This window comes from Peromyscus eremicus, chromosome 9 (genome assembly GCF_949786415.1).
Source record: "Peromyscus eremicus chromosome 9, PerEre_H2_v1, whole genome shotgun sequence".
In the NCBI taxonomy this organism is placed as follows: domain Eukaryota; kingdom Metazoa; phylum Chordata; class Mammalia; order Rodentia; family Cricetidae; genus Peromyscus; species Peromyscus eremicus.
In genome coordinates, this window is record NC_081425.1 from 55,194,909 (window position 1) to 55,210,633 (window position 15,725).

At 42.7% G+C, this 15,725-nt stretch overlaps 1 protein-coding gene across 2 annotated transcripts in view; it reads right to left on the reverse strand.

Moving 5' to 3' along the window:
• Adra1a (adrenoceptor alpha 1A) overlaps positions 1 to 15,725 on the reverse strand; it is a 95,474-nt gene that overhangs the window by 6,960 nt on the left and 72,789 nt on the right. The gene's annotated exons all lie outside the window — the stretch shown is intronic.

The window sequence follows — 15,725 nt, forward strand, 5'->3', positions numbered from 1 at the left end:
AATAGTTTTATGTCCACTCAGGCGAGTGGCTTTGGGAAGTCTTATGGCACCCGTGGGCTTCCGTTTTTGAAGAAAGTGGGAGGTTGAGTGAGAATTCTCCTCATGGTCCCACACAACCTTTTTCCTTTCTTTCAGCCTATGGTCTTTAGTATTTTTATTTTAATTTATTGTTTGAGAAGTTCACACATGCATATAATGTGTTTGGATCAGATCCACCCAGACATCCTCCCCTCTGATTTCTCCCTTATCCTCACCTCTTTCCCCTCCCAACTTCATGTACTCTTCCTTTACCTCACTGAGCCCACTCAGTTCTGAATGTGCTTTGGAGCAGGGGCAGCCCATCTGGGGATGCATTCCTGAAGAAAACTGATCCTCTGCCTCCTCTAGCAGCCATCGGGTGGTGAAGGACCCTCAGCTGAGTGTGGGATTTCATGAACCACCTTCTCTATCCATGCTGGGAAGACTATGGTCTTGATTTTCTTGGTTTCTCTTTCTCTCTGAGCTGCAGACCCATCAGAGTCAGGACACATGGCCCACATGCTGGATGCTCTTACAGATTGCTCCAGCCAACAGTATCCTGAGCTCAGTCAGAGACAAAACTCACATTCCATAGAAGTCAAAACAGACAGAATGCTACAGCGGATGATGGGAACATTTATCACCAAAGCACAAATTTTGTCAAGTTCAACATGTCTCAAAGAAATCACAGACACACACAGGATGACAGGTGTTTACTTTGAAAACCATACAGCTGAGAAAGTTTTATTCTTCAGGTTCCAAGTTTTCAGTCTGTCTAGTTGTTAAAACAAAATTTAGAGTCACCAATTATCTGTCTTGAGTCAGGCAGTGCACTTAACTTTTTGCATAGAATTGAACTATTATTAGTAATATTGTGAGTTACATGACTTCTGGGCTGAGGAGATGGCTCAGTCGGTAAAATATTTGCCTTGCAAGCATGTGGACCTGACTTTGGTGCCTAGAACTCTCATTAAAAAATACAGCTGTGGTGGCACATGCTCATCCCAGCACTGAGGAGGTGGAGACAGGTGGATCCTTGAGGCTTTCTGGTCAACCAGCCTAGCCTCCTTAGTGAGTTCTAGACCAGTGAGAGACCTTGTTTCCCCCTCCTCCACACACAAAGTGGATGATAGTGCCTTAGAAACAAGACCCAAAGTTCCCTTCTGACCTTTACACTCATGCACATACACATGCAAGCATATGCACATGTATATGCATCTACGCACACATAGGTACATGCCTATAAACATGTGCCCACACACATACTTAATATGAATATTTCTGTTTTGCTAAGAAAGAAACTGCCATTTAATGAGGTTGAGTAACTCAGCCAAGGGCATTCAGGTAGTCTCTGGCAGGGCTAAGACTTGACATTAGGAAGTTTAATTTCGTGGACTCTCCGAATCTCCTAGACTAACATGTTTCTTGGAAAGAGAACAGTATACATGAACAATGAGATAAGTAGACAGGGAAGGCTGTATTAGAATCAAACTTTTCAAACTTTGTCTGGAAGCAGAGAAAGTGGTCTATGTCAACAAGACTACTGGCTTTGTGCAAATACGGTCAATTCTAGGGAAAAAATCATTTTGCATTCCAATGTGTATCTATCGTTCAATATTTCTCTCTCATGGTGACAGTAATGTGATTAAGGCAACCCATTTTACAAACCTCTGCCTTTTCCTGGGCTTAATGACTGATGGCAGGAGAGATGAGCTGGGCATAGCAAAACCCACCTTATCTGGAGACTTCACTACAAACAAATCAGCTAGACAGGGGGAAGAATTTTCCTTATTTGAAGAATTTTTAGCTAACAGCAGCAACAGCACAGCCCATATGCCCTCTGAACATGAAGCTATTAAAGTGATTTGAGAGCCTTGGTTCCCTCCAGGATGCTATTTCTGCTTAGAGTCCAGGTTTGCACTAATAATTCTCACTCTTCTCTTTCACTCCTCAGTTTCTGAGCCTCTGTATTCTCCCCGACCCCGCTTCCTTAACGTGGGTCCAGATGACCCATGGCTAAGTTCCTGTGCTCCCTTCCTGGGGTCTCCATGCTGTGTCCACACTGTCAGCAGGAGGTGCAGTTCTTGTGTCTACACCCACCACTCAAAACATCCCATTGGTTTTTCCTGCAGCTGAGATATAAGGCAAGAAAAGGATTTAGTTTAAAAAAAAAATCAACATATTAAGATTTGGACGTAAGACAATCTCCAGCCTCAATTCTTTACAAACATTTTCTTTTTAATCCAAGAACATCTCTGGACATTGGCTGTTCAAACGGTGAATGGGAGATACTTCCAGGCCAAAGACCTTCCCATAAACAGCACCATTTCGTTTATTCCATTAAGTTTGGGACCGTACTGGGATGTGTCTAAGCCTAGTACCTACTTGCCCACTCTCAATCTGCTGATTTCCCTTGAGGCCAGTGGCTGGATCTCCTTTCTTACACAGAGCATTGTTCTTGCTTTAGAGGGGATGCATGTGACTCTCTCTGAGTAGATGCTGATGGGCTGTGCTCAGGGGAGGGATACAGAATAATACTTCTACTAGCAACTTCCCAGTGGGTGAGAAAGCATGGCAAGGGGATGAGTTCTCCTTTGACTGTTAGCCACTCCTCAGCTCTCTTTCCTCACTTCAGTTTCCTGTCTTAGGAAGAGTGCCTGGAGTGGGCTTGGAAAAGTTACTACCACCCAGTTCTCAACAATGTTCCTCATCCCACCATCTCCTTCCTTGCCTAGACCTGACCACACAGACCCAGTCTTCTTTGAACTCCCCAAACTTCTCTCCCCAAACTCAGTTTCTTCTCAGATCCTTTTCTCCCAGGTTCCTGGTGATGCTTTTGAGAGTGCGAGCACAGTTGGAGAACGCTGTCCCTGGCCCTCCATTAATCAGGAGCACCAGGGTGGAACCAGTCATGCTAAGGTTGTGTGATTGACAATTCATATTGATTGTCACCTTGATAGGGTCTAGAATCATATGGAGGCAAATCGCTGGTCATGTCTGTGACAGATTTTCTAAATTAAGTTAATTGGAATGGGAAGACCCACTTTGAATGTGGGTGGCACCGTTCCGTGGGTTGGGGTCTTGGGCTGGATGCAAAGGGAGCTGAGCACCGATGTTCATCCTTCTCTGCTTCCTGGCTGGGGATGGAATGTAGCTAGCTGCCTCATATTCTACCACCACGACTTACCCACCATGGTTGACCATATCTCCTTCAGCCACGAGCTATAATAAGCCCTTCCTTCCTTAAATTGCTCTTGTTGGGGGTTTTGTCACAGCAGCAGACAAGTAACTAATACAAGATGGTTTCTCTGACCCAGACAGTAGGATATGGACTCCACTCCACCAGGACCTTGTTTTTGCTCACGCACACAGTTCTAGAATCCAGTACAATGACCTGGAAGGCCAACTGCCATTCCTATGAAGTGGTTGACCTGGTTGATGATGGCTGTAGCTGACTGGATGGCTGAGTGTCCTTGTTTTCTCTATGCTTGTGGAGGCTACCCTGTGACATGGAGCTTTGTCCTAATCACCATAGCACCTTACTTCTCTCCTTGAGCCTGCCTTTCTTCCTATTGTCTTTACTTTTGTGCACTTTCTAGTCCTCTGTTGTTTTATGTGTTGGTATTTCTCTCCAGTTTCTCTCCAATTCTATATCATTTGTTGTCAAATACCCCAGCGTTTCTTGTCATGCTTCATAGGAAGAGTAAGTCTTCTGAAACCCTCCTGTGAGAAAGTCCTGTTCCTTTGGCCAGCATTGCTGTGTTTCATGCCCCAGTGACCTCTGTCCAGACTTTGCCTCCAGGAATCCAACAGCAATCAGCTTAGTTGCTGAAACATGTTGCCCTGTAGGTCAGGTCACCTTTTACACGTGAATTTGCCTAATTTAATTCTTTTTTTTTTTTTTAAAGATTTATTTATTTACTTTATATATACAAATACTCCATCTGCATGCACACCTTTATACCGGAAGAGGGCATCAAATCCCACTAGAGATGGTTGTGAGCCACCATGTGGGTGCTGGGAATTGAACTCAGGATCTCTGGAAGAGCAGCTAGTACTCTTAAAATGCCAAGCCATCTCTTCAGCTCCCTAATTTAATTCTTGGGCTTTAGAAAATTTTCAATCCTTTGGAGCTTCCTCTTTAAAAATTATTGTATTATTTATTATTTATTTATTTATTCATTTATTCATTTTTTTTGTGTGTGTGTGTGTGTGTGTGTGTGAGACCATGCCACAACATGCTTGTGAAAGTCAGAGGAAGAACTTTATATGGAAGATTCTTTCTTTCTGCTTCATTGAGGCAGGACTTATTATTATTGTTATTATTATTATTATTATTATTATTATTATTATTATTATTAATTTTGTCCCTGTTCTGTGTATTCCAAGCCAACTAGCCTGTGGATTTTGGATTCTGGCCAGTTTGTCTCTGCCTCGCATCTCTCTGTAGGAGTGCCAGGATTATGATGTGTGCTGCTGCCTCTGGCGAAGGGTGGGATCCGGGGACTGAACTTGTTTGTCCGGGTTTTATAGTGGGTCCTTTTACCTGCCTCTTTGGCTTGGGATCATTGAGTTTCCATCCACTATTGGTTGCTGCTGGTTTTTGGACTCTTTTCCAACCAAAACACTGTGACCACCTTAAAACCAGCTGGCTAGAGACATGGAGAGCAGGTGCTCACGGCCAAATGCCAACATCAACAATCTTCTCACCTTTACAGAGTCCGATTCCTCACTTCCATTGCAGAAGCTTCTAGATTCCAAGGAGAAACTGACTCTAGTGAAATAAATTGAAGCCTCCCAGATTTTCCTCTGAAGTCCTGATCATCAGGAACATCTGACTTCTCATTTTTGATCTAGGGTTCCATTGGTGCGTTGGTAAGAAGACACTAAAAGGCTGGGCTGTTAAAGGTATGTTTCAGCTATGAGGTGACAGAACCATTTTCCCTCAGTGCTCTAGGGAGAAGATCAACCAGTGTTGATTCCCTTACCCACATTGGCTCCCACAGCACTTCCGTTTACCCCCAAACTCAGTGAGAGCAGAAATGGAGTGCCTCAGTTCTAACCCAACAGAGGTACTCAGAGGGCTCGCTTTTCTGGCTCAGCTGCTTCTTCCTGAATCAGGAGGACTGAGTCCAGAAGCAGAAAGCTGCTAGCCTCTCAGCATGCGTGCTTCACATTACCTATCCATAAGCTTGAGATCCCGGTGACAACTTTAAGAGACTCTAAGTTGAGATGAGTCCTAGGTAACTGAAGCCATAGAATTTCTGGGCTTCAAGGATTGCCAGGACTCTAGAGACAGCAGCCTCCCTCTGCCCTGTAGAGATCAAGACAGTTAAGCGGAAGCGGCCAGTGATTTCTCCAAAATGCCTGACTCTTCTGTGACTGGGTCAAGACTAGACCCAGATCCTATTTCATTTTCACCAATCTTCACGTGTCTTTTTAGCAATCCAAAGATGGCATGGGCACTGTTAGTAGCAATGCAGGCAGCTTCCATTGTATGGTACATATAATAACGAAGTGTGAACTGGTATAATTGATACCTACATTATTTAAAAAGTTAGAATGTACTGTTCATAAATCTTTCTGAACATTCTTATTATCATATTTTGAAAATTAGAGTTTAAATGACTCTAGATTTAATAAAAAAGCTGACTCTAAAGGAGAATCTGATGTTATGTGACCATGGGAGAAAATTACCCTTAATTGTTGATTATTATCTAACCAGTGGTCTCAGTAGTAGGCCTGGTACATAGCCAATGAACAGAGAAGAGAAACAATTGGTCCATTTGCCATGCCAAGGAGCTCCAGTGCCAAGTAACATTCAGGCCAAACAAGTTGGCATCTTAATACCAGGGAGAAAATTGCCTCATCCAATCAAACCCCAGAGAAATGCTGTAGGTATGACAACGTAAGAAGAGACTCAAATTTCTTAGTCTTCTGGGGTCAACCAGATGACCCATTTTGGGCTTCTTTTTTGGCTGTGTCATTGTGACCTGACTGATCATCTCCTGGGGTTCATCCCGGTCACAGTTGGATAGTTCTCAGTTACCAGAAATCTTTAGAGTATCCACATGGAGTGGTGGCCAGGAACCACTGGGAATGCTGCCTGGGTTAGCCCATACAGGAACCCTAGGCTCACAACTCAAGACCCATAGACAGATTCCCTGTGAACTATAATTCAAGTCTTTTTATATACAATTTACATTTTTCCTGGGAAGAGATCTCAGTTTTTATTAGCATCTTACAGTGGTTGGTGGTGATAGTGAGCATGGTTAAGCCTGGGAAGCTAGTAAGGTGAAGCTGGGCCTTTGCCTCATGCACCTCCTCCAACCTGTGTCCCATGACAGTGCCCAGCTTATAAGCAGGGCCAGCAGATGTGACTGGGTGCCTTTCTGGAAGGATCTCTCCTATTCCTTTTTCTGTTTAACTATAACTGGAAACTGCATGGTTCTCATTGTATGCTTGAGTGTAGACAAGTGGTTCCTTCCTTGACAGAGTCAGAACATTGGGTCTTTCCTTGCTGGCAGAAGGTGAGAAAGGGTGGCGGCATGGGAGGGCACAGTGAGTAAGAGGAGTGTGCAAGAGTGGAATGGCAAGCTTGGGTCCCCTGGGGGCCTGCCCAGTGTGGGATAGGATGACTATCTGTCCCCTAGAGGGGGATCCACTATCACTCCCAGGTTAGGACAGACAAGAAACCAGCAAAGAGTAGATGAAGAGCACTTTGACTTTCTCTGGTTATCCAAACAGAGCTCTGCAGATCCAGGGATTTCCCCCCAAATACATTCAAGTTGCCCAAACCAGAGCTCTTCAAAAGTCCTGTCTCCCTAGTCAACAAGGCCCAGAGCATTCCTTCTCTCCTTTGAAAAGTGAAGCATATGCCAGATGACATGGGCCACACACTGACTTTTTGTTGCTAATAAGACCTGGTCCAAGATAATTAAATAACATCCTGTCACTAAAGATCCTTCATCAAGACCCTGTACTCTTTATGCAAGTTTCTCTTCCATTACTTTATTTGCTTAACAAATACTTCTCTGGGTCAGGCAGTGCAGTGGAGGACTAAAGAGGGGGTGGTCAGAAGCAGGCACATAGGTCCTGCCTGGATTCAGAGTCTATACACATGCCCAGTCAATGCCTGTGCAAATGACCCATGAGTTTCCAATGCAAAGGCTTTCTTCTTGGCACAATAGACTTTTACTGACTCTTAGTTGATCCACTGAGGTCACTACAGCCTCAGAGACATGGCTGTGGTTCTTCTCTCCATTCTCCTCTTCTTCTCAATGACCTGCCTTCTACAGATACTTCATATAAATCTATTCAAATTCCTTTAGTTTGTTTTCAAGTCTCTGGTCAATGTCCCACTCATCTATAAGCCCCATTTACACCTGCAGTCTAACCTGCTTGTCACTGTTTACACTAGCTCACAGAAGTTCATTTTTTCTCTGACATCCACTTCTATTTTCCACAATCTATTTATTTATTTGTTTGTTTGTTTGTTTGTTGTCCCTAAGCCAGAGGACAGAACATTTCACTTTTGGCTTTGCTATTGTATCCTTAACACTGGCGACAGGCTTTGGGATATGTAGGCTCCTGCCAGTATTGTGGAATGGTGTCCTTTACCTCTATGACTCTAGACTTTTTGAAGATACGTGTTACTTGTGACCCTTTATCTTTGTCTTGGTGACGGGCACAGTGCTCAATGAATGTTTATGGAGTCCATGGATGGCCTCTGTTGATGGAAGAAAATGGTATTTTGAATAAAATTCCTGCTTCATCAACTCACAACTATAAATACACTAGAGAGAGAGAGAGAGAGAGAGAGAGAGAGAGAGAGAGAGAGAGATCTTAACTCAATTCCGAAACTGTATCTTCCTGATCCTCAAGATGCTAATACTCACAAGAAAATAAGAGCATTCTCCAAGCATTTTTATATGGTTAAGTTTCAGGCACTTCATAAAATTATTACTTCCAGTACTTATAAAAACATTTAATAGGGTCCTGAAGGAAGAGCTAAAGCCTGTAACTCAGCTGCGATAGCCATCATCTCCACCCATATATCTGTGGACGTGAGTCCAGAGCCAAACACCATCAATCCAAAGTGGTGACATAAATAACCAAAATCGGTCTTCCTAGGAGGAAGTGTGGGACCTTTTCAGGACTGTGTTCCTTTGCATTGAGCTGAAAAGCCCAATGAAGTCCAAGTCCTGGTTCGTGCCAGCAAGGTCATGGTGTGAGCCAGCTGATGTTGGGGTAGTGAAAGTGAACAGGGGAGCTCACAAAAAGGCTTTGGTTCTGGATGCTGCTGAATGCTTTCTGGAAATTTTCCCTACTTAGAAACTATGTATCGTGTACTCTTGATGGTTACTGGGTCACCCATAGGCCAGCCCACTGATTCTAGAGCCACCCTCCAGCAGAAGGAATCTGGATAACTACTTGTTTTCCATTGCTGGCTCCTACAGGCCAAACTCCTCCTCCTGCCCACAACGGCCCAGGATGAGCCAGGGATGGGGTTGTCTATGGCTCCCTGCTTCTTCTCTCCAGCCATTGAGAGAACCAGGCATGGCTCAGGTTATACCGACTACCATAGTCCCTGATCTCTACTGGATATAGGTATTTTAACTGTCAGAGAAGATATAGCCAAGAGTTTTAATAGCTTATTTAAAAATTGCAGGATATATTTTGGAATCTATAATATGGCTTCTAACTACAGCAAGGCTAGGCAGTTTCACTATAAGGGATTGGAGCAATGAATTTTTTAAAACAGCAATAGTATATTGATGATAGGCATCACTGACTGAAAATGAGAGTTGGTTATAGGTCTGTCTTTCATTGTAAATTTTGCGACATTTAGGTACTTCCACTTTGCTTGAAGGAACCATTTTTTACTCTTCAAACTTAATAAAGTTTTCTGTGGTCTTTCCTAGGAACTGGGGTACTTCCAGGGAGAAGACTAAGCTTGGAGCAACTCATTGATTTCTGCACCTTGAGTTTCTTCTTTGACCCATTGACTCTCACATCCTCTTCCCTAGACTCCATCTGAATCCCTAGCTCCTGTCTCCAGTGCACAAATATCAGACCTTGCTCCTGATGCTCACAAACTGTTTCATCCTTAATAAGCCAAATCTAACTCATTATCTCCCATGGAGCCTACTCTTTCTTCTTATAGTCAATGGTATCCTTTCCCCTCAGTTGTTCAAGCCAGAATCCTGCTGGTATCTTCAACCACTCACTTTCCTAACTCCTCCATGACAGCTAAGCAATGGGTCCTGACTGCAGAACTTTCAATATCCTGTCACTGTCCATCTTTCCTCAGGCCATCATCTCTTTTTCTAGGACCCTGTGTCAGCCCTCCAACTGGCTTCCTGTTGTTGGTCTTACCCTTTCTGTGATGGCTGTTGTTGGTTGTTAATTTGACTACATCTGAAATAACTAAAACCCCAAAATGGGGGGGGGCACACCTGGGAGGCATTTTCATTTAATTTGGAGTGGGAAGATCCACTTCTAATCTGGATCTTTGAGGTAGAAAGATGCACCTTTGCTCTGGCTCTTGAGGTGGGAAAACCAACCTCTAATCTGGGCCATGTTTTCCATAAGGATATGGAAGAAGGAAGCTTTTGCTCTTTGCCTGCTTGCTCTTTCCTCATTAGCAACTCTATTTCTTCACTGGCATTAGAACCCACTACTTCAGGATTTTGGCATATACTGAAGACCAGCTGAGACACACAGTGATTCTTGGACCTTCTCTTCATAGGTAGCCATTGTTGGATTAGCTGGACCACAACCTGTAAGTCATTCTAATATGACTTATATATGTGAATATATATATATTCATTCTATAAGTTCTGTTACTCTAAAGAACCTTGACTTATATACCTTCCAACCTATTTTTCACACTATAGCCAGAGAAATTCAGAGAAAGAGAGAAAAAAGCAAGGCTGATTATATCCTTCCCTTGGTTAATTAAGCTCAGTGACTCCTCTCCAATGAAGTGCAAATTCTAGGAGACCGAACATCCACTTTGTTTGGTAACAAGTTAGTTACATGTTTTTTTCTTTTTCTTTTTCTTTTTGGTTTTTCAAGACAGGGTTTCTCTGTGTAGTTTTGGTGCCTGTCCCGGATCTCGCTCTGTAAACCAGGCTGGCCTCGAACTCACAGAGATCCACCTGGTTCTGCCTCCCTAGTGCTGGGATTAAAGATGTGCGCCACCACCACCTGGCTACATGTTTTTTTCTAGTGCCCACCCAAGTCTCTCGAAAGTATCAAAGAAGAATAGGGAATTCAATGTGCAGGATTTGAATACAAGTGTTTGTTAAGTCAGTGGTGTGATATAGTGTCTTTCACTCATTATGATTGATGTAAGGCTAGAATGCACGATATATACAGTGGCTGATGTGTTTACTTCTAGACTAAACATTTATTTTCTGGGCAGCAACACCTGCACTAAAAGTCTTCATAAGATCAAAGAATAGAAACCATGCAGAATATGCAGCAGCTCCATTGGAAGTTCTGACAATGGCTCGGAAAGTCTGGTAAAGCAGCAAAGATGAACTAAAGCAGGAACCACAGCATTCAAGGCTGTTTGAAAGATCTAATCTTGGAGCCAGAGAGACGGCTCAATGGTTAAGTGCCCTTGCTGCCTTGGCAGAGGACCCAGCTTCTTCCATTCCCTTCACCCACATCAGGCAGCTCACAAGCAGCTGTAACTGCAGTTCCAAGGGATCCAGTGCCCCCTTCTGGCCTCCACGTGCACCTGCATACATGTGGTATATGTACAGACAAGCAGGCACACACATACACAAAAACAGAAATAAGCAAAAATTTAAGAAGAAAGATCCGATCCTGGATTCAGGGTGTCATTTTTCTGTTATCAAGGGCAGCCATGTTTGTCACAGAAAGTTGTTCTCCAGTGTTATGATTTCTGCCTGACCTGTCACCTGGTGCATATTCCCACTAGCAAATTGCTTGAAATCACATGACTGAAATTCTACTCATTATAGAGCATCTTCCTGGGGGGGGGGAAAAAGGAAGACCTGAAGAAGGGAGGGAGGCACCAGGGAAAGCTGGAGCCTGGAGGGCAGTGATGGTGGGTGACAAAAACACATTGTAGAAATGCGTGACATTTTCAAAGAAAAAAATTAAAAAATTAAAATGTAAATTAACAATCCATAAAAGCGTGGCCTCTGTTAAGTCGATTGTTCTACAGTTCTACGGTGGAAGACCACACATCCAAGAATATTTTGGCAGCGCAAATTGATCTTAAAGGATTAAGAACCAAGGCCACAAAGCTGGGTGGGTAAGGAAGGGGGTGGATCTGAGACGAGCTAGGGGGTTAGGAAGGAGAGGGTGGTAAATATCATCAAAACATGTTTTATGAAACTCTCAAAGAACTAATAAAAACAAATTGATGAAATAAAAATACTCTTTATGAAGCCTCTTAACCTCGAAGCCTTAGAACTTCTTGAGAAGCAAACAGTACCGAGGGAAAGCTAGTTGGTTGTTTTGAATGTTTTGATTTCTTTTTAATATTGTAACAAAGAAATTGTCCACTGGAACACTTTTAAATGCACATATAAAAGAATATGGATATCGTGTTTGCTATCACAAGTTACTTAGCTTGACTTACTTGCTTTTGGGAGAGGGTATAGTGGAAATGTTGAAAGGACTTTACAGATTTTCTTCACAGATGTACATCTTCATCTAAATAATATTGAAATTATTACCTGTCACTGCCTGTAAACCCTTAAGGCAGGAAGAGTCAAGTTGACTGGGCTACAAATAGGTACAGATATGACCATCCAGGAAAGTAAGGCCCAGGTGAGATGCTTTAATTTTCAAATTCTTGGCTTATAATGCTTCCTGTTAATTAATATACTAAAACTTTCATTTGCAATGGGGGAAACTTCCTCTAATTATTTGAGATCTCTCAGGAAACCTACTTGAGAAACATGGGCACTTTTGAGATGACTGTCTTTAGCTTTCAAGTGTGTGGCCTGGTCCTTATTGTTTGAACTCACAACTTCATATATATTTCCACTTAGATGTCTCCTAGGACATCTAAGTCCAAAGTGGCACACGTGATTCTGCTTGTCTTCTAGGGCTTCCCACTTTATAAGTGATAGATAACAACTGCTCATTTGTCACAAAAAGTAGGACATAGTGATGGCTGATCTTTGTCTTTAATTTGGTTAGCTTTAGAAGCACCTGGGAGATGGATAAGTCACATCTTCACTTAGGCCTTGTGAGGACATTTCTAGAGATTAGTTAAAAAGGAAAGACCTGCCCTAAATGTGGGTGGAATGGCTATAGGCTGGTGGGGGTTCTGGATGGAGCAGGAGAGGAGAAAGGGGAAGGCTAGTTAGCCCTCCTTCTTGGATGCTGTTAGTGAACACTCTAACCATCTCTTCCTGGAATGATGGACTAACACCTCTCAAAACATGAGCCAAAGCAAATCTTCCTTTGTTGAAATTGTTTATCTCAGGTGTTTGTCACAACGAATGAAAAGCTCCACAGAATCAATTCTGACATCTTCTTCTGGTCATCCCCAGTAGATAACAAACCTAACAATGCTCAAGCGCTCCATGCCTATCCGTTATCTAAGCCAAGTCATAACACTTGTCCCCTGCAAGAGCCTTCTCATAGGACTTCTGTGTGTTTTAGCACTGTCCCTTTTCCCAAGGATCATCTTAAAAGTTATAATTCCAACTTGGTAACATTTCTGCTAATCTACCATAAACATCTTTGTGGATGCTGAGATGCAATCTAGAATCGTTAACATGATCCACGAGGATCGTTGTTTCTTTTTCCTTCTCAGGATTTCCTTCCTAGGTTGCTCTGATCTTGCTCTGGCCACTCTGATTCATGGAATGCTTCTTTTCCTTAGGACCTTCTATCACGATCTTATATGGAGTATTCTCTGCATCTCTGTGGTGATACATTGTGTCTCCCAAAATATTGTATACCCTAATAAAGCTTATCTGAGGATCAGAGGAAAAAGCCAGCCACTATATTAAACATAGAAGTCAGGCAATGGTAGTGCACACCTTTAATCCTAGCATTCGGGAGGCAGAGATCCATCCAGCTCTCTGTGAGTTCAAGGCCACACTAGGAACAGAGCCAGGTGTGGTGGCACATACCTTTTATCCCAGCACTTGAGATCTCATGTCTTGCTTGGGAAGGACACACTCTTTAATCCCAGGAAGTGATGGTAGGAAGCAGAAAGGTATATAAGGCTTGAGGACCAGGAACTAGAGGCTTTTAAACTTTTAGGCTTTTAAGCAGTTCAGCTGAGATCTATTCGGGTGAGGACTCAGAGGATTTCAGTCTGAGGAAACAGGATCAGCTGAGGAGTTGTGGCTTGTTCTGTCACTCTGATCTTTCAGAATTTATCTCAATACCTGGGTCTGGGTTTTTTTTTTTTAAATTAATAAGATCGTTTAGCAATTTGTGTTACACATCTCCATCCCCTTTGTAATGTAAGCTCCCATTTGCTGCTGAGATCTTAGCCTCAATTCCACTTTCCTCTGGAAAGGACCTCTGTTCCCCCTGTACCCAGTCACATGACTTAGACTCCAGTCTAGGAGGAGTTGTCTTGGTAAGCATTGTAAAAACAGCCTGGGCTCTTCCATTACAGCATTTAGCACATTTGCTGTTCTCTGAAAATGTGTGTGATGATTTCTTCAATGTCTTTTTCTCTCTCGACATAAATTTCTTTCAGGAAGAAATTAAGAAATTGTACTTGGTACAGTATAGATGTTTAATAAATGTTTATTCCTGAATAAAACATGTGTTGAGGTGTGTGTGTGTGTTTGTGTGTGTGTGTGTGTGTGTGTGTGTAGGAGATTTTAGCATATTGGTTTGTGGTGTTGTCTACTGACAATAACTGTAACAGCAGTGCAGTTCATCAGGTATGTTCATACAACTGTGCCGGGTGCTTGCTCTGTGTTACTGAGTTGTCTCAGCTCAACTGTAGAAGTTGCATATAGTTTATTCCCATTTTATAGGTGAGTAAAATGAGACAGAGCTATTTTGTAATTTTCCAGAGAACAAATAACCATTGAGTTCTGGGCTACGCTGCCTGGCTTCAGCCCTGCGCTGTAGCCCTCAAACTTGCTGAGGCCTCCATGACCACGCCCACTCTCTCTCCATGCTGTGTGCTCCTGAATGCCTGTGGATGAAACTTCATCAGCAAAAATCAGGTCCCGACTTAGACAGCAAAAGCAAAGCAGGTTCAATCAGTGATTTGGATACTAATAGAAACTTCTCATATAGAAATGTGTAGTGGCTTTCCTTTGAGAATGAGTTTGCCTGTATCCTGGCACCAAAACCATCTGAAAAGGGGTTATTATAGCTGTGCTTAAAAATGGCTGTGTTTGAGTTCCAAATGCCAAATATGTACAATCAGTTAAATTAATTCATAATTGGTGTGCCCCTCACTGTGCATCTCTTTTATGCAAGAGATATTCACATACTCACATTCGTGTGGGTGTGTATATGTAGACAAGCACACGGTAAACCAAAGCCAATCGAGATGCTATAGTCTAGAAACACGGATGTGATGGGCCTTCCCCCAGAACTGTCTTTCCCTTCCCTTCCTTTGGTCCTTCCACACCTTGGCTGCCTCTCCCCATCCCCTTTGCCAAGAATTTGAAGTTCTAAAGGAAAGTCTCACCGAAGGGGGCTATGGTGTTCATAGTTAAATCTTTATTTATTTTTACCCAGAATATCTTTTGGAAATCGTCTTCCTGGGCTCTGGCTCCGAGACTTGACCGACGGTTTAACTGACAGAAAAAGCACCAAGTTTTCCAAAACGAAGTAGGGGAACTGCCACCCCTCCTTTGAGGGGGTGGGCGGGTTGAGTCCATTGTGCAAAAGGATACACACACCCTGAATGAGGAAGACCCTGACTGCCACGTTACAGCCTGCTTCTTGTCCTTCTGTCCTCTGAGCTCTTGGGGTGGAGCTTTGAGGTGACAGCTGCTCTGTCTTCTGTAGACGCAAACACTATTCCTTCCTCTCAACACTCATCCCCAGAGCACTGGCCTCCGTGTGACATCCCAACTTAAATTCTGGTTACAAGAGCACATCGTAAACAACTTTCCAGCACATGCTTTTGTGACAGCCTTTCTTTATTTTAAAACTGCCAACATTCCTCTATTTTATTTTTGTTTCAGAAAACAATTTTTAATGACATAGTGTTTCATCATATGAGTCAAATGAAATTTATTTACCTACTTTGCTAATTTGAATGTTTTGCTTTTTTCTAAGTTCTGTTCATTATAAATAACCAAAAAGTAAATATATAGGTACATATATATTTGTGGCTGGATTTGGAGGAGCATTCTTTTGTGTGTTTTCTCAAGATACAATCTTAGAAAAGGATTTATGAATCACACGATATATATTTTTCTAAGTGTTTGAACCCATATTTAAAAATTTTTCTTTGAACAGAACACACCTATATACATTTGTGCCGGAATGAAAAATAATTGCAGTTGCTGGGCGGTGATGGCGCATGCCTTTAATCCCAGCACTTGGGAGGCACAGTCAGGTGGATCTCTGTGAGTTCAAGGCCAGCCTGGTCTACAGAGTGAGATCCAGGACAGGCACCAAAGCTACACAGAGAAACTCTGTCTCGAAAAACAAAATAAAACAAAACAAAAAAATAATTGCAGTCACAGGGAGGTATGATGTGTACTCAATGCAAGGCT